The sequence below is a fragment of the Gossypium hirsutum genome, chromosome A03, assembly GCF_007990345.1.
Source record: "Gossypium hirsutum isolate 1008001.06 chromosome A03, Gossypium_hirsutum_v2.1, whole genome shotgun sequence".
NCBI classification, from domain to species: Eukaryota; Viridiplantae; Streptophyta; class Magnoliopsida; order Malvales; family Malvaceae; genus Gossypium; species Gossypium hirsutum.
In genome coordinates this window covers 95,975,507-96,000,146 of record NC_053426.1, presented here as the reverse complement: position 1 = coordinate 96,000,146, position 24,640 = coordinate 95,975,507, and the positions used below count along the sequence as shown (strand labels likewise).

The 24,640-nt window shown below is 34.0% G+C and overlaps 1 non-coding gene and 1 pseudogene across 1 annotated transcript; one reads left to right on the top strand and one right to left on the bottom strand.

Annotated features, from left to right (window-relative positions):
• Positions 1-24,640, top strand: part of LOC107888076 (cytochrome P450 71B34-like) — a 69,229-nt pseudogene that overhangs the window by 31,025 nt on the left and 13,564 nt on the right.
• LOC121227327 (small nucleolar RNA R71) lies at positions 1,246-1,351 on the bottom strand. The gene has a single exon (XR_005924954.1). It is a non-coding gene; the product is annotated as a small nucleolar RNA R71 (small nucleolar RNA).

Here is a 24,640-nt window from a genome sequence, read left to right as displayed (position 1 = left end):
ACGGCCTGGCCATTGACCCACACGACCATGTGCATTTTAGAGCGAATTAATGCAACCCTAGAGTGTTAATTAGAGAAAAGTCTCGGTTATTCAATTTAGGGATTAGACGTTATTAGTCTTCAATAGAGATAATAACATAACTCAGGGATCTCTACAGAACAAGTTGAATGAATACATCGTCCAGTTCGGAGCCAGAATAACAAGTAAAGTCTAGGTGGATTTTTCTTAGGTATTGTCTCAAGTCAATCGATTTTTCCAAAAGCAATTCCCCAATTCTTTTCTTTGTGCATTCCTAGTTTAGTGAATTAGTTTAATAAACAACCCCTCTTTATTTCTAAGTTAGATAATAAAAAGATAGTTATTACTAGTACTTTTGGTTCCCTTAGGTATAATATCCCGGTCTTGCCATTACTATACTATTGTTCGATGGGTGAACTTGCCTTTTCGTCGTGATAATAGTTAGTCTAGGTTTGATCTTCATTATAAATATTTATTACTTGTTACGAATCACGCGATCAAGTTTTTGGCGCCGCTGCCAGGGATTCAAAATATTAGGAACGCTAAATTTTTATTACTTTAGCCATTTGTTTTTCTTGCAATTTAATTTTAGTTTATTATTACTATTATTCAATAATTTACTTATTTTTTCTCTTGGTAGGTTTTTATAGTTTATGACTAGAAGAAACCCGTTAGGACCATTACTTTTTGACGAAGAAATCGATTGCACAGTTCGTAGAAATCAAAGAGAGATAAGGCGTAGCTTACAATACACGGAGAACGAGCGAGAAGACGGTACTCAATCCCCAACCGATGAGATGGTTGAAAACCAAGGCAATCAGCTACCTCCTGTAATTGCGGCTAATCAAAATCCTGCTCCACATACTATGTATGATTATGCTAAACCTTCTTTAACAGGAACTGAATCTAGCATAGTTATACCTGCTGTAGCTGCAAATACTTTTGAATTAAAACCTAACACTATTCAGATGATACAACAGTTTATTCAGTTTGATGGTTTGCAGGATGAAGATCCCAACGCTCACTTAGCAAACTTTCTGGAATTTTGCGATACATTTAAAATCAATGGCGTTTCTGATGATGCCATACGTCTTCGGTTGTTTCCATTTTCACTAAGAAACAAAGCTAAACAGTGGTTGAACTCATTACCACGAGGGTCTATCACTACTTGGGAACAAATGACTGAGAAATTTTTACTAAGATATTTTCTGCTGGCTAAAATGGCTAAATTATATAATGATATCTCTTCTTTTGTGCAGATGGATTTAGAAACACTTTACGATGCATGGGAGAGATACAAGAACTTACTGAGAAGGTGCCCTCACCATAGGTTATCGCTTTGGCTCAAGTACAAACATTCCACAATGGCCTGAATTCCTCGACTTGGCAAATGGTTGACGCAGCTGCTAGCGGAACCATCAACAATAAAACACCAGAAGATGCCTATGAATTTATAGAGGAGATGACACTGAATAACTATTAGTGTCAAGTTATGAGGACAAAGCCAACGAAAACAGCCGGCATTTATAACATCGATTCAGTCACCATGCTCTCTAATCAGGTAGAACTTCTCAATAAAAAGATTGACAGTTTACTTGGTTCTACGCAGGTACATCCAGTAATGAGGTGTGACTCAAGTGGCGGAGGTGTTCATACAGAATACCAATCCTTCAATCCTACAACTGAAGAAGAACAAGTCAACTATATGGGTAACAATAACTTCCGATCTCAAAATAACCCATACAGTAATACTTATAATGCAGGTTGGAGGAACTACCCAAATTTCTCCTGGGGTGGTCAAGGGAATCAAAAGCCACAAAATCTTCAGGGTTTTCAACAGTCACCTTATCAACAAGAGAAGAAACCAAACCTTGAAGAGATGCTTTCTAAATTCATCTCAGTGTCAGAAACCCGTTTCCAAAATACTGAGACAGCACTTAAGAATCAACAAGAATCGATCCAAGGACTCGAAACTCAGATAGACCAGCTATCCAAACTAATCTCCGAACGACTACAAGGTAGCTTACCAAGTAATACTGAACCTAATCCGAGGGAACACCTCAATGCAATTAGTACTCAAAATAAGGAATGATTCATTACACCGAAGCCAGAATTACAGCAAGACAACGCGATGAACAAAGGTCGAGAAGAGGTAAACGATAATGATCCTAAACAGGTAAGTACGAATCATGAACCTCGTGTGCCATATCCTAAAGCGATGACGAAAGACAGAATAGAAGAACAATTCGGTAAGTTTTTCAAACTCTTAAAGAAATTACATATTAACTTACCCTTTATTGAAGTTCTGTCACAGATGCCCAACTCAGGAAAATTCTTAAAGGAACTTCTGACCAATAAAAGAAATTTAGACGCTACATCGTATGTGGAACTCAATGCAGTCTGCTCAGCTATTCTAAAGAATAAGCTACCTAACAAATTGAAAGATCCAGGGAGTTTTACAATTCCTTGCTTAACTGGTAGTTTATCTGTGAATAATGCTTTAGGTGATCTAGGGGCAAGTATAAATGTTATGCCGTATAAAATGTTTAAACGACTAGGTCTCGGTAAACCCAAACAGACTAGGATGAGCATACAATTGGCTGACAAAATAATTAGATTTCCTAAAGGTATTATTGAAGATGTTCTCGTTAAAATTGATAAATTTATTTACCTAGTAGAATTTGTCATCTTAGATATGGATGAGGATAACGAGGTACCTTTAATTTTAGGACAACCCTTTTTAGCAACTGCCAGAACCATTATTAATGTAGGCACAGAAGAGCTAACACTTCGTGCAGAAAATGATGCAGTAACACTCCAAGCACGCGATTTATTCAAAACTTCTAAGACTCAAGATAACGCTATGAAACTTGTCGATGATAAAAATAATATTCAATCGTCCTAGCAGGAACCTCCTCGAACTAAGACAACGGAGAGAATTCACTATTATCAAGTAGCGAACAAAGACACCCATGAGGAACGAAGACTTCAAATAGAGGAGCTAGATGAATGGCGAGCACACAAACTGAGAACATATGATAAACCGAAACTACGCAAAAACAAGCCCGATACCTCTCATAATCAACTTAAGGTTGGCGATAAAGTCTTACTAGATGCCACAAATCCCCATATTGTCACTACCACACCAAATAAGGAAATCCCACATACTGGTACTCAGTATTTTTCCATTCGGTACGGTGGAGGTGAGTCATCCCAAGTTCGGTACTTTTAAGGTAAACAACACCCGATTAAAACCTTATTTTAAGATTGATAGTAGGAATGAGGAGTATGAACTCCTCAAACCACCATGATCATTCAATGGAAAGGTAAGTCGAGCTTAGACTATAAATAAACGCTTCACGAGAGGCGGCCCAAGCACTAACATATTTTGATTTCTTTATTTTTAATTTCAACACTTTGAATCATTAACTTAATCTTTGAATTGCAAAGTTTTTCAGCACACACGGCCAGGCACACGAGCGTGCCTAAAGCCATGGCCAAACAGGGGAAGAGACACGACCATGCGATACGGCTGTGTTGAAGCGGGACATGATTTCCCCAAAACACGGGATGCGATAAATCCCCACGGCCGTGCGACATGGCCGTGGGTGAACTTGATAAGAGACCACAGGCGTGGGAATAGAAAACCACGGGTGTGCCTAGGACAAGGCTCGATTCTATTTCTTCGACACGGGAGTGAGACACGCCTGTGCCATTCAGCCGTGTACAACAATACACAGGCGTGCTATAATAACACACGGGCGTGGAAGAAGTGAACAAAGCTAGGCACGGTTGTGCGACATAGTCGTGTGCCACACAGGCCTAAGACACACGGGTGTGGGATAGTAGCCAGGCATGACCTAAATTGCAAAAAAATTGAAAAACACGGGCTCACCTTCAGAGTACACGGGCGTGGTCCTAGGCTGTGTGCACCTCCCCACAGCACGAGGACCTATCGACTCAGCCACCACCACCCTCTCGTCCAGTTCATGCGACGGCTTCATATGCTGACGTCTCTGAGCGCCTCATCCGATTCGGGCAACAGTGCTTTCAATGATTTGACAACATTAATGCTACTCTACAGCAGTTTTGCCAGCACATCCACATCTCATCGCCAGTCCCACCTCACGAACCATCCAGCGATGAAGATGTTTAGAAATATTTATTTAATATTTTATGTTTTTAATTTTTATCGAAACTAATTTTTATTTTTGTTAGATTTTAGAATTTTATTTTATTTATTATTATTAATTTTGGTTATTTCTTTTCGAGTCCTTATTCTTCCTAATATCTCCTAAAAAGTTCCTAATTTTATCACAGTTATATAGAGCTCTTAAGCTCATCATCACATAGGAACTACAACTCCACCGGGGAAGGTTCTTCACGACTGCCATGTCCTGCTCGACCACGACCATAGCTACCACTAGATATAATATTCTTTTGGCGCAGGACTTATGGCCTAATGAACCTCTACGACCGCCGGAGTATCCTCCTCCACTCTCAAACCGATCACTCTCCAAAACTCTAGTTCGAGGAATTCATCATACAGGAAGTTTCACTTCTCTCCCTATCTTATTTTTATTCTCTAACATCTATCTTTGTACATTGAGGGCAATGTACATCTTAAGTGTGGGGAGGTATTTATTTTACTATCAGAAAAATCCCTGAATAATCACCTTGTTCTAATGAAAAACTCTCATATCATATTTAGGATAAATTTTAATTGATTTATGATTTTGATTGATATATCTTGAATTAAAACATAGGGATTTATGCATTGATTATTTAAACTTTAAGACATTAGAGAATCAAGCATGATAAGTTGATTTTTTAAGAAATTAAAATTATAGGTTGTTTCCCCAAGACTAGGTATTACTTTGAATTAGAATTCAGGAGTCTAAACATCAAAAAGCCATAATTTTTTGTGAGATTTTTGAGCCTTTTGAGCATCTATTCATCCTTTCATGCTCACTTTTATTATTGCTTTGAGTGTGTCAGTATTGAACTGTTATTGTAGAACTTACTTGATTATGCATGTTGAGACCACACCATTTGATTTGATATATCAAAATGATTAAGGCACTTAAGATTAACCCACTCATGCCATGAAAAGCCTACCTCCACGATTAACCTCTAGTAAACCCCCTTAAGCCCAACAAACCAATTCTTTTATTGCCCTTAATATTAACCTTTAACCCATTATTATTCAAATCCCCTAAATTAATCCCTATTTTTGTCGAGATTTGAGTCGAATGGATTGCCTAGCTATGTTTTGTCTTGATATTTAGTCTATATTATTTAACTTGTTCTTAAAAAAAACTATGTATACATATCTGTAATTTCATATTCTGAGAAAAGCTCTATTATACGCAAGTGAAGATTAACTCTTTTTCTAGTTAAGGCAACTTTTCAAGTCAATCTCGATTCTAACCTTTTCTTTCAGCTTGTGACCACACCCCCTAACCAAGCCTCATTACAACCTTCTAAAGACCTTTTCATTGATGTATCATCTTAAATTACAGTGGTGGAGATTTGATTTTCATGCAAGCCTATGGTAATGACTTTTCATTATTGACTATTGAGTGCTTCATTTATTGTCCTTAAACACCTCGAGTGATTTGAGTGAATCTTTAGTAAGGATGTGAAACTCTGTCATATTCTGAATCAAAGGTAATCACTTAGATGTGGAGAGACACCTATGTTTGCATGATTAAATACTCAACTTGGAATGTTTGAAACTTTTATGTTCTTTTAGTTGGATTCTCAATGTATGATTACCTATGAATTATTTTGAGATATTATCGATAAGAATTATAAGTTGAGGAGAATTTATTTTGATTATGAGTTGAGGATTTTGCTTGAGGACAAGCAAATGCTTAAGTATGGGGGTATTTGATAAACCGTAAAATATACATATCTTTACCCCATGTTTAATGCATTTTATAGATGATTTCTCATTAGAATTGGTGAATTCGATACTCTTAATGCTTTAATTTCATGTTTTGTACTCAGGAGAGCACCAATAGTCAAAAGGAGCCAAAAAGGGATAAAACGGACCAAATCGAGAAGATGACACAGCCTAAGCCTTGCCACACGGGCAGCTCACACGCCCTTATCTTTCGAGGGTGTCGACCAAGGCTTTCACGATTCACACGGCCTGGCCATTGACCCACACGGTTGTATTCAATTTAACAGATCAAACACGGCCTAGCAATCACGTCACACGGCCGTGTCACACGGGCGTGTCCTTGTCGAGCCCAAGTTAAGTCCAATTCAGAAAAGGCCACTTTTGAGGGTTTCTAGGCGTTCCAAAGCCTATAAATACACACTAGAGGAGGAAGAAAAAGGGGACAGAGAAGGAGGGTAAGGAATTACCCCAAGGAAGCCGATTGATCCATCTCAGAAGCCAGATTCATTATCAAGATTGAAGATCTCTCCTCAATTTCCCTTTAGGAGTTTTGGGTTTTCTTGATGTTTTGTATTATTTATTCTTCTGAGATGTTTTCTTATTTAGTTATGAACTAAATCCCTTAAATACCTAAGGGGAATGAAACCTAAGACGAATCTTGTTATTATTTTCTGAATCGTATGATAATTATTTAACTTGTTCTTAATTATGTGTACTTAATTCTTGTTTTTATATCCCAGGATACTGATTCAAGACATGCTCTTATTCAGAGGAGGACTAGACCCTGTCTAAGAGTACTTTTTTCATAATTAAGCGGAGTTGATTGCGCACCTAGAAATAGGGTGACAAGATTTTGCCGGATTAGGGTGAAACCTAATAAGGGGATCCATAGAGCGAGTTAATGCAACCCTAGAGTGTTAATTAGAGAAAAGTATCGGTTATTCAATTTAGGGATTAGACGTTATTAGTCTTGAATAGCGATAATAACATAACTTAGGGATCTCTACGGAACAAGTTGAATGAATACATCGTCCAGTTCGGAGCCAGAATAACAAGTAAAGTCTAGGTAGATTTTTCCTTAGGTATTGTCTCAAGTCAATCGATTTTCCCAAAAGCAATTCCCCAATTCTTTTCTCTGTGCGTTCCTAGTTTAGTTAATTAGTTTAATAAACAGCCCTTCTTTATTTCTAGGCTAGATAATAAAAAGATAGTTATTACTAATACTTTTGGTTCCCTTGGGTACGATATCCTGGTCTTGCCATTACTATACTATTGTTCGATAGGTCAGCTTGGCTTTTCGTCGTGATAATAGTTAGTCTAGGTTTGATCTTAATTATAAATATTTATTACTTGTTACGAATCACGCGATCAATTTTCTACTCAAAGCATCAACGAATACATTCACCTTCCCCGAGTGATAATCGATTATCAACTCTAACCATCTCCATTATTGTAAATTCAACTTCTTTTGAGTCATCAAATACTTGAGACTTTTATAGTCAATGAACACTCGGCATCTCTTGCCATACAAATGGTGTCTCCAAATTTTCAATGTGAACACGATAGAGGCCAACTCTAAATTGTGCGTCGGGTAGTTTTTCTCGTGTGGCTTTAACTGCCTAGAGGTATAGGATATTACCTTGCCTTCTTGCATGAGCACACATCCCAATCCATTTAAGGAAGTGTCGCTGTACACTACGAATTCCTTTCTTGGTTTTGGTTGCACTAAAATTAGAGCTTCGGTTAACAAGGTCTTTAGTTTCTCGAAACTCTGTTGGCACCTCTCCGTCCATACGAACTTGACATCTTTTTGTAGCAGTCTAGTCATTGGAGTGGCTACCATCGAGAATCCTTTAACAAACCTTCTGTAGTACCTAGCTAAGCCCAGAAAGCTTCTAATCTCTGAAATATTTTTTGGTTGTTTCTACTCAACAATAGCTGAGACCTTACTCGGATCAGCTCTAATTCCGTCACCCAAAACTATATGTCCTAAGAATTCGACCTCTTGGAGCCAAAACTCACTTTTACTAACCTTGGCATACAGCTGCTTATCCCTCAAAGTTTGCAAAACCGTTATCAAATGTTCCGCGTGTTCACTTGCATCTCGAGAATAAATCAATATATCATCGATAAAGACCACCATGAACTTATCCAAATACGGTTGAGAAATACGGTTCATCAAATCCATAAATACCATAGGGGCATTTGTTAAACCGAAGGGCATCACAAGGAACTCGTCCTAAATGCGGTTTTCGATACATCTTCCTCCTTTACTCTAAACTGATAATAACTAGACCTCAAGTCTATCTTGGAAAACACGGTGACTTCTTTCAATTGGTCAAACAGATCGTCAATCCTTGGCAAGGGATACTTGTTCTTCACTGTCACCTTGTTAAGCTGTCTGTAGTCTATACATAACCTCATCCACCTATTTTTTTTTCACAAAGAGCACTGGAGCACCCCACGGAGAATAGCTCGGTCTCGCAAAACCCTTATCCGTTAGTTCTTGTAGCTGTACTTTCAACTCCTTTAATTCCATCGGAGCCATCCTATACGGAGCAATCGAGATAGGTGTCGTACCAGGGACTAACTCAATTCCAAATTCAACTTCTTTCGCTGGGGGCAGTCCCGGCAATTCCTCCGGAAATACATCTGTGAACTCACAAACCACTGGTACTAACTCGATCTTCAATTTGGATACTTGAGTATTCAATACAAAAGAAAGATAAGCTTCATATCCTTTTCTCAAATATCTCACTGCCGACATGGACGGTATCACTACAGGCAAAATGTCTAATTCACCCGTTTCAACCCGAAGAACATCCCCGTCTTTACATGTCAACTCAATAGATTTTCTTCCACAATCCACTACAACACTATGAGAAGTCAACCAATCCATCCCAAGGATTTCAGTAAATTCATTAAAAGGCAATAACATCAAGTTAGCCAAAAAACAATGACCTCTAATTGTCAAAGGGCTATTTCTACACACTTGGTCAACTAACACATTGAACTCATTGAACTCGACTAGCATGTTCGTACGGGGTATCAATTCCATACAAATATAAGAGTGGGTAGACCCCGGGTCAATCAAAGGAACAACAGATATATCATGGATAGAAAAGATACCCATAATCACATCGGGAGACTCTGCCTCTTTACGGGCACGTATAGCATAAGTCCTTGCAAGCGCTCTATCCTTGGACGTCACTGCAGCATCTCTAGGCGTACCTCTACTACTAGCCCTACTTCTCGAGTTCTTAGGTAGTCTACCCCTTGAAGGAGCATTACCCGATCTCACACTTTGATCCTTATATTTCTCGACCATCTCGAGACAGCTACGAATAAAATGGTCCAATAACCCACATTTAAAGTAGCCTTTTTCATTACCTCGGCACTCATCAACATGACGTTTACCGTATTATGAACATTCTGGTCTATTTGGTCTAGCACTACCAACACTTGCGATAGAAGTGGTTTGAGCTTTAGACACTGCATGCTGCTTGCTATTGTTTCTGCTCGAAAATCCTACTAATGCAATTGATCGAGCAGAAAGCTCCCTCGATCTCTTGGATAAGGTCTGGTATGATTTCCCCATTTGTCTTTTCTTTGAGTCACAAGACTCAATGTCAGCTTTTCTTTTTTTTTGGCCAATTCTTCGGCCTTAATGAAACCTTTTCGAAGAAATCTTTCAAAAAATTATCAACGAATCCGAAAGGTTCCTTCTCAACTAGAACCACAAATTCCCTTAGCTCTAAGATGCCAACTAGTAGATGGATGTCTTCATTCAAACCATCTTCAAACTTCTTACACATAATGGCTTCTATAGATATGCACTCCCGCGCATATTTGTTGAGCTTCAGAAACTCGCACTCATATTCCGTCACTATCATGTGGCCTTGTTTTAGCTCGAGAAACTCTTTCCTCTTTTGATCGATGAACCTCTGACTAATATACTTCTTTCATAATTTTTCCTTGAAGAATCCCCAAGTTACTCGATCTCTCGGTACGACTGACACGAGAGTGTTCTGCTATTGGTAGGCCAAATCTCGTAGGAGTGACACTACACACTTCATGCACTCCTCGGGTGTGTGTGATAGCTCATCAAATACCCTAATGGTATTTTCCAATGAAAACTCTGCTCTCTCTGGGTCATCATCAATATTTGCCCTAAATTCCTCGGACCCGTGCTTTCTAATTCTATCCACTGGAGGTTTCTCTCTTCTAGCTATGTTTCCTTCTTGAGGAGCTATATGAAAGGGTTGAGGAATTGGAGGAGGTGGGGGAGGTGGAGTATTCAGATTTGCACGAATAAACTCCGAGTACCACACGTCCATCATATGGAGGTAAGCTTCTCTAGCCCCTCCGCCCTGACTTATTGTCACGGGCCCATTATCAACTGGCGCGGTCCCTTTAGTGGGAGCCGGCGCATTACTTTCCACGTCATTCGCTGTAGCTACGTCCGGATCCATTTACTATATATAAAAACACAATTTATTTCGTTAGGAGTTGTCACACTATCAATATACAATTATGGCATGTATAGCTAAACTCGTACTCACGCTAGGTTAGTCCTAAAAATGACTAAACCACAGCTCTGATACCATTAAATGTAACACCCCTTACCCAAGTCTGAGATCGGAGCTGGGCACGGAGCATTACCTGACTTAAACGCATGCATTCAATCTTTTCTAAAATGTAAAAACTAGGTCAAATTAAAACTTTTCTTTCATAGTATGTTGATTCTTAATATGGGCCTACGAGGCAAATCATATTTTGGAAACGGTCTGGGGTTAATTCGATTGCTTATGAAAACTTTGGAAAATATCACTTGAAACAGGGCACAAGCTCGTGTGGAAGGGCAACATGCCCGTATGGCCCTATTGACCTGGCCGCGCCAAAGGCCTTTATGGTTTACATGGCCTAAGCATAAGGGGACACGCCCGTGTCCTAAGCCCGTGTGAATTAAATTCCAAATTTGAACATGCAGGAGTTTTTACATGGCCTGATGCACGCCTGTGTCCATGGCCCGTGTCCCTCACACGGCCATGACATGCCCATGTCTTAGCCCATGTCTAAAAACCTTGACATTTTGTTTCTAACGTCAGCAACAAACTAGGGGCACATGGCCAAGGCACAAGCCTGTGTCCAGAGACCGTGTCCTCCACACGGATGAGACAGACGACCATGTCTCTTCCCGTGTGTTTATTACCATGCATACTGACTTGCAAATTTTACGCGCAGGAGGCACACGACTGAACAACACACCCACGGGGCTGACCGTGCATCACACACGACCCAGACACACGCCCGTGTGTCTACCTGTGTGGACAATATAAGGCTATCTACCAAGCCTTTTGCCACCCTAAAACACAATCCAATACCTTCCATCACACCAAAGTCTATCATAACATGATTTCCCAATCAAGCAACCATAACTAAAACCTATATACATTTCACATATGTTTAAGCGACTAATATATGTACTTTTCTATCCATACACTGAAATTCACATACTCAACCATACCAACAATTTTTTCATTCATGAAAGACCTTTTTGTATTCATATAACAACTTTCAATATTAGCCATTTTTCATGGCCTTATACAAAATGAGTCAAATGCTAAAACAAGCCAACACATTTGGCCCTAAAAAAATGTGACACTAAAACAAGAAAAAAGTTCTTATACATGACATAATCAGAATAAAAGAACTGACTATACCAAGTGCTTCAGAGGATAGTGTGACTGGTTTCTCCGATGTAAGCGATGATCCTCGAGCTACTTTGGCGGCACTATAAGAAAATGGAAAGGAAAAGGGGTAAGCATAAAGCTTAATAAGTTGTATGAAAATAAACATCAACTAATCATCATACCACAATATGCTCATAAAAATTTCATAGCTTGTTCTCGAATACAATAAATAAACATAAGCACAACTTACTCATCACTGTCCAATACCATTCATATAGCATGTACTAAATCCACATCTCATACATTTCAAGTAACTACCTGTACCACTCACCACATGGTCATAACTTTTCTCATTTTGTTATAATTGAGAAATCTTCCGTTGAACTATTTGGAATATTACAGGATACTCAATAACCCCAAACATGGGATAAGATGCCGACGCCATGTCCCAGACATGGTCTTACATTGACTAGTACATTAAAGCCGATGCCATGTCCTAGATAGGTTTTACAATAACTTTCGTATATCGAGGCTGATGCCATGTCCCAGACAGGTCTTACACTGTCACACAACAAGCTGACGCCATGTCCTAAACAGGTCTTACACTAGCTTGTATATCCCGAGGCCGATGAATGTGCTAGACATGTCTTACACTAGCTTTCGTCTCAATGCCGATGCATGTCCCAGACATGTCTTACACTAGCTCACATACCAACCAATGTCATGGTACGAATATCCGAGTCCATTCTAAATATTTAATCGGAAGTCTTTACTACATTAATTTCTCGACATGCATTCTCATAATCACAATCAAATAATTTACGCAATATCAATTCATTCATACATCATAGCAATATAGTTGAATTATTAACGTACAACTTACCTCGGATTATAAAATGTAGGCAGCTAGATGATTTACTCTACTTGCTTGGCCTTCCCCCAGTCCAAGTCCGATTTTCTTTTTTTTTGATCTAAAATAATAAAAATTCACTCATTTAACCTCTAAATAAATTTAAGCAATCATAAGTTCACATTTTTGGCAAAATAACCATTTTGCCCTTAGACTTTCATAAAATGACCATTTTACCCCTAGGCTCGAAAATCAATTTTTATCAAATTTATTCAAATATTAAGACTAGCCAAACCCTTTTTACTCTTATAGTGACCCAAAATTCCCATTTTTTACAATATTACTATCTATTTTACAAACTTTACAAAATGGTCATTTTAGAGTTTTCATGAGAAGTTCTTTCACAAAAGTTGTTTACTACACAACTAAGATTTATATTCTTCATTAAAACTCAGCAAACATCATAAATCCTTTCATGGAAAATCCCTAGACTATCAACCATTTTGCAAAATTGTCCCCCCATTAGCTAGGTCATGCTATAAGGGTTCCAAAAGTACCAAAATTATCAAAAATGGCCATCTAAATCACTTACTTGAGAGAGAGATGAATGGATGAAAGTTCAATCCTCTAAAACCCTTAGAATGGCTGAAAATTTCGGTGGAGGAGAAAGGAAAATGAAAAAGATGAAGGCTAGGCTCTTAGGGTATTATTTTATCATATATTAGGTCATCAATTTACCTAACCGTTTGACCCATTAATTTTCTTGTCCCTATGGCCGGCCATGCCTCTTTAAGGGGGTCTAATTGCACTTTAAAGGCCTCCAATTATGGCTCTCTATCTATTAAACACCTTTGACTAGCAAATCACAACTTTTCCCCTTTTTGCGATTTAGTCTTATTTCAAAATTAAGCTCACAAATGCTAAAATTACCTCACCAAATTTTTTATGCACTAATATAATCATATAACATCAAAATAATAATAAAATAATAATTTCTCTAACTTTGAATTCATGGTCTCGAAACCACTATTCTGATTAAGCTCAAAATTGGGCTTTTACATTTCTTATCTCAATATTTCATAATTCTATATCATCACGTACTCAATGGTTCAACATCTTACTCAATGTCTTTTTCGTTACTTACTCTTTTCAACCCTTATTAATCAACGATAAACATTAGAATGAATACTTGAATCTATATAAAGAGAAGTCTATGACCCTATGAAAATTGGGATTGTTTTATTTTGTCACCTCGGGTTGCCCAACAATGATGGCTTTTAGTATCTGCCCAAGACCCTCTGGGAATTGGAGCTAATAAACCACTGATAATGGTGACCCTATGGCATGCCAACTATACCCGACACTACGTTTAACACCATTTAACAGGAAATTAACATTGTAATAATAATTGTAACACATATCAACATAATATTAATGTCTAAATACAACATATATACAACACAATTCAAGCATTCAAGATTGATTTCAACAATCACAACATTAAATTCATCATTTCATAGTTTGGGAAAGATACGATTAGCTAGACATTTATATTATGTTCTCTTATAACAACAAACTAGAGTACAAACAAGTTATTAAAATTGAATTATAGAACAAGCCAAAAAAGCTCTACGACGTTTGTCTTTTTCTTTCCTTTTACCTTTGACATTCCATCATTGTCTTTGACTACGTTCAAAAATACAATTACAGAAATGTCATTAGCCTCACAATTCAACACAAATTCAATGAAATCAAACATGATGCATTCAATTCAATTTATCCTTACAACCCTAATATTCAAAACATCCATATTGCGCAATTTATTCAATCGAATTTAGTTCTGCCTAATAAATATAGTTTAGGGTCTTGTAGCTTCCAATTTATTACAAAAAATTTTAGTCGCTTTTAATTTATTTAATTAGATTATTAAAATTTCATAATTGATCAAATGATCTTAATTTTAGCTTGTTTCACTACCATCTATCATACTTAAAACATTATCTTTCCTAATTTAATTAACCCATTCATGCATGAATTTCAAATTACCTTAATCAAATGTTTTAAAGCTTTTTAACAATGAAATCCAACTTAAAAAATTGTTAATTCTTAGATTTATTATATTTGCTTCCATTATGTAATATTATTCATTAAAGTTTTAACTAAATTTTGAAAGAAGAAAAAAACTTACTAAATAGCTATGGGGTCACGATAATGATAAGATCTTAAAGGAGATGTTTTTCTTTCCTTTTTTTTTGTTTTAACGAATGGAGAATAAGAGTATCCAGTTTTCTTCTCTTTCTTTCCACTAATATCATCATGGTAATATAAATTTTTAATTAAAAGTTACCATAAAATTAATGGCTCTCATCATAACATAATTACATAAGTGGAATTCTATGTCCATGGTCAAGTAAGGCCACTAGCTTGATTTTAATTTACGAATATTTGTTTTTTAGAGTGTGCTTGTATTTTTGGAGAAACAGATTGCGACATTGCGACGAGGTGAAAACGACGTCACGACGTGTTCTATTTGGCAGCTACGTTTTAGACTTCAAGTAGGACTTCTTCTCCCAGTTAGACTTTGATTATTCTAGAGATATTTTAGTATGATTAGAACTCTAATCTTAGCTTATTTAAAGGGACCATTGTATCCCTGTTTTGTTAAGCTAATCAAGATATAGTCATAGGTTTTTTCTTTGAGGGCGACAAGATGTAGTCATAGGCTTTTTTTAGGACGATAAGATGTATTCGTATATGAGTTTTGGTGAGAGTTTCGTGGTAATTATGGATAGTACTTTATACCCCTTTTTTGAGTACCTTATGAGATTTATGATTTTGTTTATTGGTTTTCTCTTTGGAATTTTGAGCTTTGTATTCTGGGTTTTAAGTAATGTACAGGTTGTGCATTTAGGTTATTCTCTTCATATTGTACTCTTGTTTGTTTACTTATTTAGTGGAAAGTGGATACCTCTTTTGCCCGTGGGTTTTCCCTCTTTGAAGGTTTTTCACATAAAATATTTGTGTTCATTCTTCTCTACTTTTACTATCTCATTATTTATACGGGTCGATCCCCAACAAATTGGTATCAAAGCTACAATTCAACTTTCGCAGATTGATTCATTCGATGAAACAACTACTTTCTTAGATATCGAAAAGTTTGACGAATTACAAATTTTAGTTTCTGGTAGTTTCGAATAATTACAGAAGTAGCTGATGTGGCCGAGAATGAGGGTGATGATTCATCGCTCTTTACATAATCCGATTGAAGGTGGAGTAGTGTTAAATGTCAGACATGTGCCTGATTTAGAGAAGAATCTCATCCTCTCTTTGGTCTTTAGGAATTGAATGGTTCGCAGAGTATTTGAAGTAAGGTTGGTCGCAGAAGGTTATAGTTAGGTGGAGAGAGGTGATGTTTTCTTTATTGTTCGGGTATTATTGGCCCTTGTTACATTATACAATTTTGATTTGAAGACTGAGAGTCTTTCATTTCCCAAGTTCAAGCATGATTTAGACTTGGTTGACATACTGGAAAATTCGAGTTTGACCCGTGATGGGGCATGAAAAAAAGGCTTGATAAATATGAGTCAAGGTGGAGATTTATAGGGTGTGCCTCATATTTTTGAAAAAACAGATGGCGACGTTGCGATGAGGCAAAAACGATGTCACGACATGTTCTATTTGGTAGCGACGTTTTAGACTTCAAGTAGGACTTCTTCTCCCAGTTAGACTTTGATTATTCTAGGGATATTTTAGTATGCTTAGAACTCTAATCTTAGTCTATTTAAAGGTGCCACTATATCCCTATTTTGTTAAGCTAATCAAGATGTAATCGTAGGCTTTTTCTTTGAGGGCGATAAGATGTAGTCACATATGGGTTTTGGTGAGAGTTTCGAGGTAATTATGGATAGTATTTTATACCCTTTTTGTGAGTGCCTTATGAGATTTAGGGTTTTGTTTACTGATTTTCTATTTGAGAGTTTGAGCTCTATATTCAAGGTTTTAGGTAATGTACAGGTTGTGCATTTAAGTTATTTTCTCCATCTTATATTCTCGTTTGTTTACTTATTGAGTGAAAAGTCGATACCTCATTTGCTTGTGATTTTTCCCTTTTTGAGTGTTTTCCACGTAAAATATTTGTGTTCGTTCTTCTCTACTTTTACTATCTCGTTGTTTATATGGGTCGATTCCCAATAGTTTTTAAGGACATGGCAATTTACTCATCAAGGATGTAACACCCATAACCCGTATCTGTCGCCGGATTAGGGTCACGAGGCATTGCTGAACATAAGCACAGTTCCGGACATTCTCATGCTAACACAGGTCATATTCTTATATATATGTAGAGCATATAACTAATTAAATATTAAACATACATTATAAAAACATATTGCATATACGAATCACAGGTTCATCACTTTATTGATAAGCGATTACCACAATAAAAATCAAACATTTTATTTCTTAATTCTAGACATGCGCATATTTAACCAATTAAATAATATCACAAGGCATTTGATCCCTCAGCATATATGGCATTATCAACTTCACAACTGATCAAAAAAATATTTCATAAAACATTAAAGTCATACCAATTCCACCAGTCAATCTTAAACAAGAAGTTTACCAATTGCATACCCGAATACATATATATATATATATACTTGTTACTTATTAAATATGCAATTTACTAACAAAACATACCTAATACCTATTCAATATTTATCTTCATCAATTGTACCTATTTTACCAACCACATAAGCATAATAAATGCATATACATTTCCATTACAAACCGAATCATAATGACAAGCATCATTCGATTACACACACATAAACATGTACATATATATATATGATCAATCTTGCTCCATTGTTAAGCCAAATTACTAGACCATTTACAAGACAAAACATATCATAATAATCCTTTACCATATTCGAACATAAACATATATCATTTAATGCCCATTCACATATTAACACCTATATCAAACATAACAACCAATTTCATATATACTTTATCTATACACAACCATAGCCGAATCATCTAACCATACTTATGAAAATTTATATACACCATGACCGACTCATCAACCACAATGAAGTTCACCAACCATTATCAAGCCATTTCCAAAACGTATAACACCTATCACATATACCATTCATTCATAGCATATAACATTATAACCAAAAAAGATTAAACCATGACCAAACATAACCAAATTCAAGCTTAGTAGTTAAGCCATTTTCGCATGGCTTAAATTATACATAACCAAAATCCAACATTTCCAGAAGTATAATCTAGCCTATACATGCCATAGATTCAAAAATTCACTTATAAAGATACCGAAAGCAGTCGATAGTGTGATAGCCTTTACTAATGATCCCCGAGCTCGTAACTTGAATCCAAAATCTATAAAACAAAAACAAACATACACACACAAAGTAAGCTTTTATAGCTTAGTAAGTCGTAAGCAAATAAACAACCCAATGATATAATCAACTCAATTAGACTAAACCAAATTATAATACCAATATTACATTTAATCTCAAACTTACAATTTCATAAATAATATATATATATACTTTCATACATAAATACTACCTTGGCCGAATGCTCATATAGTTAAATTAATAAATTATCATTCAACTTTCATAGCCAAAATGTCATTATATAACCAAGTACGCGTTCACTCATATACACAAGCTCATGAATCAAAATATAACTTCATATATATACTAATTATATGGCCGAATATACATTACCCCATTTACACTTATTCAAGTATCATCTCAAAGATATTCATAATATACATCACAAAGGCTAATTACACTTTCATATTCACATTCCTTCTTTGTTTACCTCATAAGTGATTTATAACAAATATCAAGTACTTACTTACCTCATTACAAGTAGATAATAAGCTAACTCATACCTGGTCATTTAGCTCGTTTTACACATTCAATCATAACTTATTGATGCCCGATGAACCATTCGAAATTGGATAGGACACTTGGATAATCACATATATCGTACAATGCCAACGTCCCAGACGTGGTCTTACATGTAATCACATATCGATGCCACTGTCCCAGACAGGGTCTTACTCGCACACATATATCGGAGTCACATATCGATGCCATAGTCTTACTCGCACATCACATATTGGAATCCTATGTCATGACATATGTATCCTAGCTATTCCTAAGGTTCATATGGGACTTTCAAACGTTGTAACTCGGTCGGAACGAATTGATAAACATAGTTGCCAAGCTTACTCACATTCAGCTATTGCATATAAATACTCACATTCCATTTCAGCATGTATAATTTTCATTTAATTAAAATTAAGTACGTCTATTTGCTTATAAACTTACCTCGGATGATGTAAAATAGAACGGGACGACTAGTCGACAACTTTCATTTTCCTCCGATCCAAATCCAATTTCTTTGGTTCTTGATCTAAAAATATTCAAATTAAACTCATTCAAACATATTTTCATTCAATTTAGTCCAAAAACACATAAATGGGAAAATTACCATTTTACCTTGACATTTTACACTTTTTACAATTTAATCCCTATTGCACAAAACACAAAATATGCAAACTTTCACTACACCCATGTTAGGCCAAATGTTCCTAGTGTTCATACAAGTCCATATATTTCATTTATTTCACATTTTAGTCCCTTAATTTATTATTTATGCAATTTAGTCCTAATTACTCAAAATCATCAAAAACTCCAATTCAAAACATGTTAATCCAAAACATATCTTTCACATTTCATCATCAAACAACAAAAAACACAAGCTTTCAACAATGGAATAAATCAAAATATTCAACAAAATAAAAAATTCAAGCATGGGTCTTGAAGATAACTTAGCAACGATCTCAAAAACGTAAAAATTATGAAAAACCGAGCTAGTTACATACCTTGATTGAGCTTAAAAGATGGCCGAACCCTAACTTCTCTTATTTATTTTTCTTTTATTTAATATTCGGTTGATGAACAAAGATAAATAATGAATATGATAAGTTTGGTTTTAATTAATATAAGTTTATTAACTAAATTACATATATAACCTTTATAATATAATATAAAACCATTATCAACCTTGGCTATTACCGTCCACTCAATATTTCAATGGTTTAATTGCAACACAAAACCTCCATATTAAAAGAACAACCACTATTCGGCCCCTTTCTACATTAACTACCAAATTTTCATTTTACGTGATTAAGTCCTTTTATTTAATCGGACACTCAAACGACAAAATTAAATTACGAAAATTTCACACACACAAATTCACACATAATAAATACAGAAAATAATCTTTAAATATTTTTATGACTCGAATTCATGGTCCCGAAACCACCATTTCTGTTAGGGTCTAAATCGGGCTGTTACAAAAGACATGCACAAAGTTTCAAACAAATTATCTTCTTTTACTCATCTTATAATCTATTCCCTGAACTATTTTATAAATAAATTTAATCTATTTAATTACTATTCAGTTCTATTTATTAATATCACATACAACTTGCTAACTTTTCAGCTTAACATTCTAAATTTCTCGATTTTCAAGAATTCAATCTTGAACCGAGTTTTTTTGACACCGACGAAAATCAGGTTGTTACTAAGCATTTTCTGATTGGGCTAAATTGAATGAAAGTAAAAAGTACCAAGACTAAATTGTAAAATTTCTACTTTACCAAAAAAGGTCATAAATGCAAAATTTTGCACAAGCCATTAATAATTGAGGATGACAAGTTTGGTTAAATTTTTTTTTTGAAGTACTAAGTGTTGAGGATGAAATTAGAGAAAGATAATAAGTAATAAGGGGATAAAATGTAATTTTTCGTAAAAAAAAAAGAAAGAAAAAAGAAGAAGCTATTTTGGTGAATATTATACTAGGAATATTAAATAGGGAGATATTATATTTTTAGAACCAATTTCAAAATATTGGACTGGAATTAGGTGAAAATATAATGTGGACTACACATTTTAAGTAATTGACACATTTTAAGTAATTGACTTTTTAACTTAGGACCAATTTTTAATTAGTGAATAAAAAAAGAAAGGTTTAATTTTTTTTACCCTTTCTTCCTCAAATTCAACATACCTCCCTTTGCATGGCTATTTCTTCCCCTCCCTCCCCCCTTCCCTTTTCCAAATAAAACTCCACTCTAACACTTAAGTTTCCTCCTTACTAGAAAACAATCTTTTTTTGTTGTTTTCCATTGCCACAATCTTCATTCAAGACTTAGGTTTTTATGGTTTAATGAGAGAAGTTGCAGTTAGTGAGAGAAAACTCCAAATCAAGGTAAGAAAGTATTTTTTTTTTTTCATCTACACTTTAGTTATTTGAGGTATTTAGTATGAGAAAATTTATTGAAGGTGTATTTTAATTGCTTATATTTTAGTGTTGAGAAATGTTGAATAGGTAGAAAAATAGACTTTGAATAAATGCTTAAGTGGATTCAAGTGTTAAGAAAATAAAAAGAAACCTTGTTTTGATTGTTGTCATCTAAAGAGGTAAGTACTCTTGAATTTTGCAAACTTTACCTTAATAAATATGTGATTACGAGTTAAGAAAAAATATTGATTGGAAAAATGAGAATGAGTAATATCGAAACTCAATATTTAACAATAATAATAAGAATAGAATACTGAAAAAACAAAAGAAAATTTAAAATACACTACATTTTGAATGATCACTTCAACTTTTTAAGCGATTATCACTACAAAGTTAAAGAGTTTTAGAGACTGGATAAAAGAATGACAAAAAGAATTCCCTTTTATCTCTAATTTAAAAGTATTAGAGATGTTACTTTAGGAATGTTTTTTTATTTATGTACCCAAATCTTATATTTAATAGTTTTGGGGGCTATTGGTTTAAAAGAACTAATTTTTAATATATATTAATTTTGGTCAAACATTAAAATCTATTACTTTAACTTAGTATCCTACATATTTTGTTAGAGTTGTGTGACCCAAATTCCTATTAAAATAAAATACAAGTGATTAGATAACGGGATCTACGGGGGCCAAGGCCCCCGCGGTACGGTACAGGCTGCACAAGTGGAATCCGTATTGGAGTTTACTTCCTCTATTTGATATTTGATTAGAATAAGGTGTTTTTAACATTACTGCATTACTTCTATTATACTTTGATTAGAATATAGTTTTACAAAACTATAAATAGACATAGTCTATACTCCTCTTATAATCATTCAAATTTGACATAGTGAATTTTCTTCTCCTTTGCCTATGATTTTTTCCCCGAAAGGGTTTTCACGTAAAATTTTGTATGCTCTATTTTCTCTCTTTCTTTGTGATTCATTATTATTGACGCTCACTTTTCACATATTTATTTATACAAGTTAATATATTAAATAAATATAGACATTTATTGCACATCTTCCCATGTACCTTAAATATGTATAAAAGATAGGTAAAAGTACAAGGAAAATCCTTGTACTTAGAGGAAGATTGTAGTTCGGTCTCTTTATTGAAAAATGAACAAATTAGCCTTTTATATTTTGAAACGTGTAAATTTGCCCATTCGTTAAGTTTTATCTATTAAATGATGATTTGGAACGTTAAATTCATACTGAAAATTATTTTTTTTAAGTAAACTATACACAATTATGTTTTTCATTCTATTTTGGTCACTCAACTGTAATTTTTTTCAGTTTAGTCACTAAACTTTTCGAAATTAAATATTTTAGTCACTTTGAGCTGGTGTGGGCTTTTTTTATTGTCTAGTATCAAAATTAGCCCTCTATTGTTTACATATTCTATTAATTTGATCCTAAATATAAAAAATTCAATAAATTTAGCTCTCAATGCTTACTAAACTTGCCATTCTAGTTCTAATTCTAAAAAATTCAATAAATTTGGCCCTCAATATTTACACAATCTGTCAATTTAGTCCTAACTCTAAAAATTAAAAAAATATTTTTAACCATTTATAACACATCGTCTAACCCATGTGATGAGGTATAAAAATAAGAAAAAAAAGTACCTTCTTTCAAGTAATTTGCAACAATTTCTTTTTCTATAATTTGAGTTTCGCACTGGAGCAAACCTATTTATTTGGAACATATTTGGACTAATTGGCTGCATTACTACTCGAACATATGACATTTTTAATGCATTTATTTTCTTTTGTATATTAAATTTTGTGTGTTTTATCCCAACTTTTTAGAGTTCTTCTACAAGTGACTTCAAAGAAGGTATTTTTTTTCTTATTTTAATATTTGACATAGGTTAGCTGATAATAAGGGGCTAAAAATGATTTTTTTTAAAATATTTTTAATTTTTAGAGTTAGGACTAAATTGATAGACTTTATAAATATTGAGGGCCAATTTTTTTTTAAGAATTAGAACTAAAATGACAAATTTTGTAAACACTGAGTGCTAAATTTATTGAATTTTTTATATTTAGGATCAAATTGATAGAGCGTGTAAACATTAGAGGGCTAATTTTGTTACTAGACCAATAAAAAATTTCAAGTAAGCTCAAGTGACTAAAATATTTAATTTTAAAAGTTAGCAATTAAATGAAAAAAGTTAATAGTTAGATGACCAAAATAAAACGAAAGACATAATTTGGAGACCATTTTTTTTAATTTACCCATAAAAAAATTTCAGCATGAATTTAACATTTCACATCATTATTAAACACATAAAATTTAATAGAAATGTTAATTTGCACGTTTTGAAATGTATAATAACTAATTTATCTATTTTTTAAAATAAAAAGTCGAAATAAAATCCACACGGTTTCCCTAATACTTTTACCATAAAATATAAAATATAGAACCTACTCTCCTCCTTTTTATGCATTATTGGGTTTCTAGTTTGTATCCTAAAAAAATAAATATAAAATATAAAAAAGTCAATTGGGATTCTTACTTTTAAATCTGACACTATAAAAAGTCTCTCCACTCTGAACGTTGCATTCACCGGCGTGGGTTGTGGAGGAGCAAGAGTTCATTCTCTTGCAAAATTTCACACCTCCATTTCACCTTTTATGATGCTATATTTGTAAAGTTTTGGTGTTTAACTAATTATTCTTTTATTGTAGTAATATTAGCTTCTGAAATCGCAACAGAAGATTTGGCGATTAATTATTCATTTGTTTGCAAAGTATTAATACATTCAACCATGTTGATGACCAAATTACAGTATCTTTATCTAACATTTTTCTTTATAAAAGTCGGAATTAATTAGAAATAATTATTTAAGTCTGAAGACTCTACCAACAAAATTAAAATATATTTTGAAAATAAAAATAAAAAAAGTAAGTGAAAAATGTGTTACCCCATTAAATTTTATTTTGTTTATGCTTTTAATATAAAAAGAAGCCAATATATAGATTGAAATGTTATATTGGTTTTAGTATGTCTGCACCAAACATTTTCTTTTATTTTCACCCTAACTAAATTATACAAAGCATATTGATATCTTTTTATATTGAAGTTGATTACAATTGATACCTATATAAATTTAAACCCTTACAATAAATTAAATTAAAAAAAAAAGGGAAAAGCAATAGAGATACATGGAATTTTGAGATTACATTTTAACATTTAAATTACTGAAGCTTTGGAAGAATTAAAGTAGGATCCGGAGAATAAAAAAAAATTTAAAAGAAATTAGAATAAGGAATTATAATTTAAAACTTTTAAAGATTTATATTTATGGTAATTAATAGTTGTCAATCCAATTAAATTATTTATAATTATATATTTATTTACTAAATTCATTCTAATATTTTGATATGAAAATTTATTTACTAAATTTATAAAATAAATAAATTATTTTAATAAATATATAATTATAAATTGAAAAAGTTTAATCGATGGTTTAACTGATGCATCGGTTTACATCTATTTTTAAAATTTATGATCAATTAAATATATTTATGCATGTAAGTAAATCATATATTTATTTGATAGTAAAATTTTTAAATTTATAATAAATTATGATTATTTTAATTTACCAATTAAATTTATAATATATAAAATATATACAAATGAACCCATTAATTTAAATCTTAAAGTTGCTTAGGTGTTTGAAGGATGACACTTTACAATTAGAAAATTCATCTAAAACTAAAGTTTGTTTTTTAATTAATGTCTCTCTATATATAAGAATGCAAAGT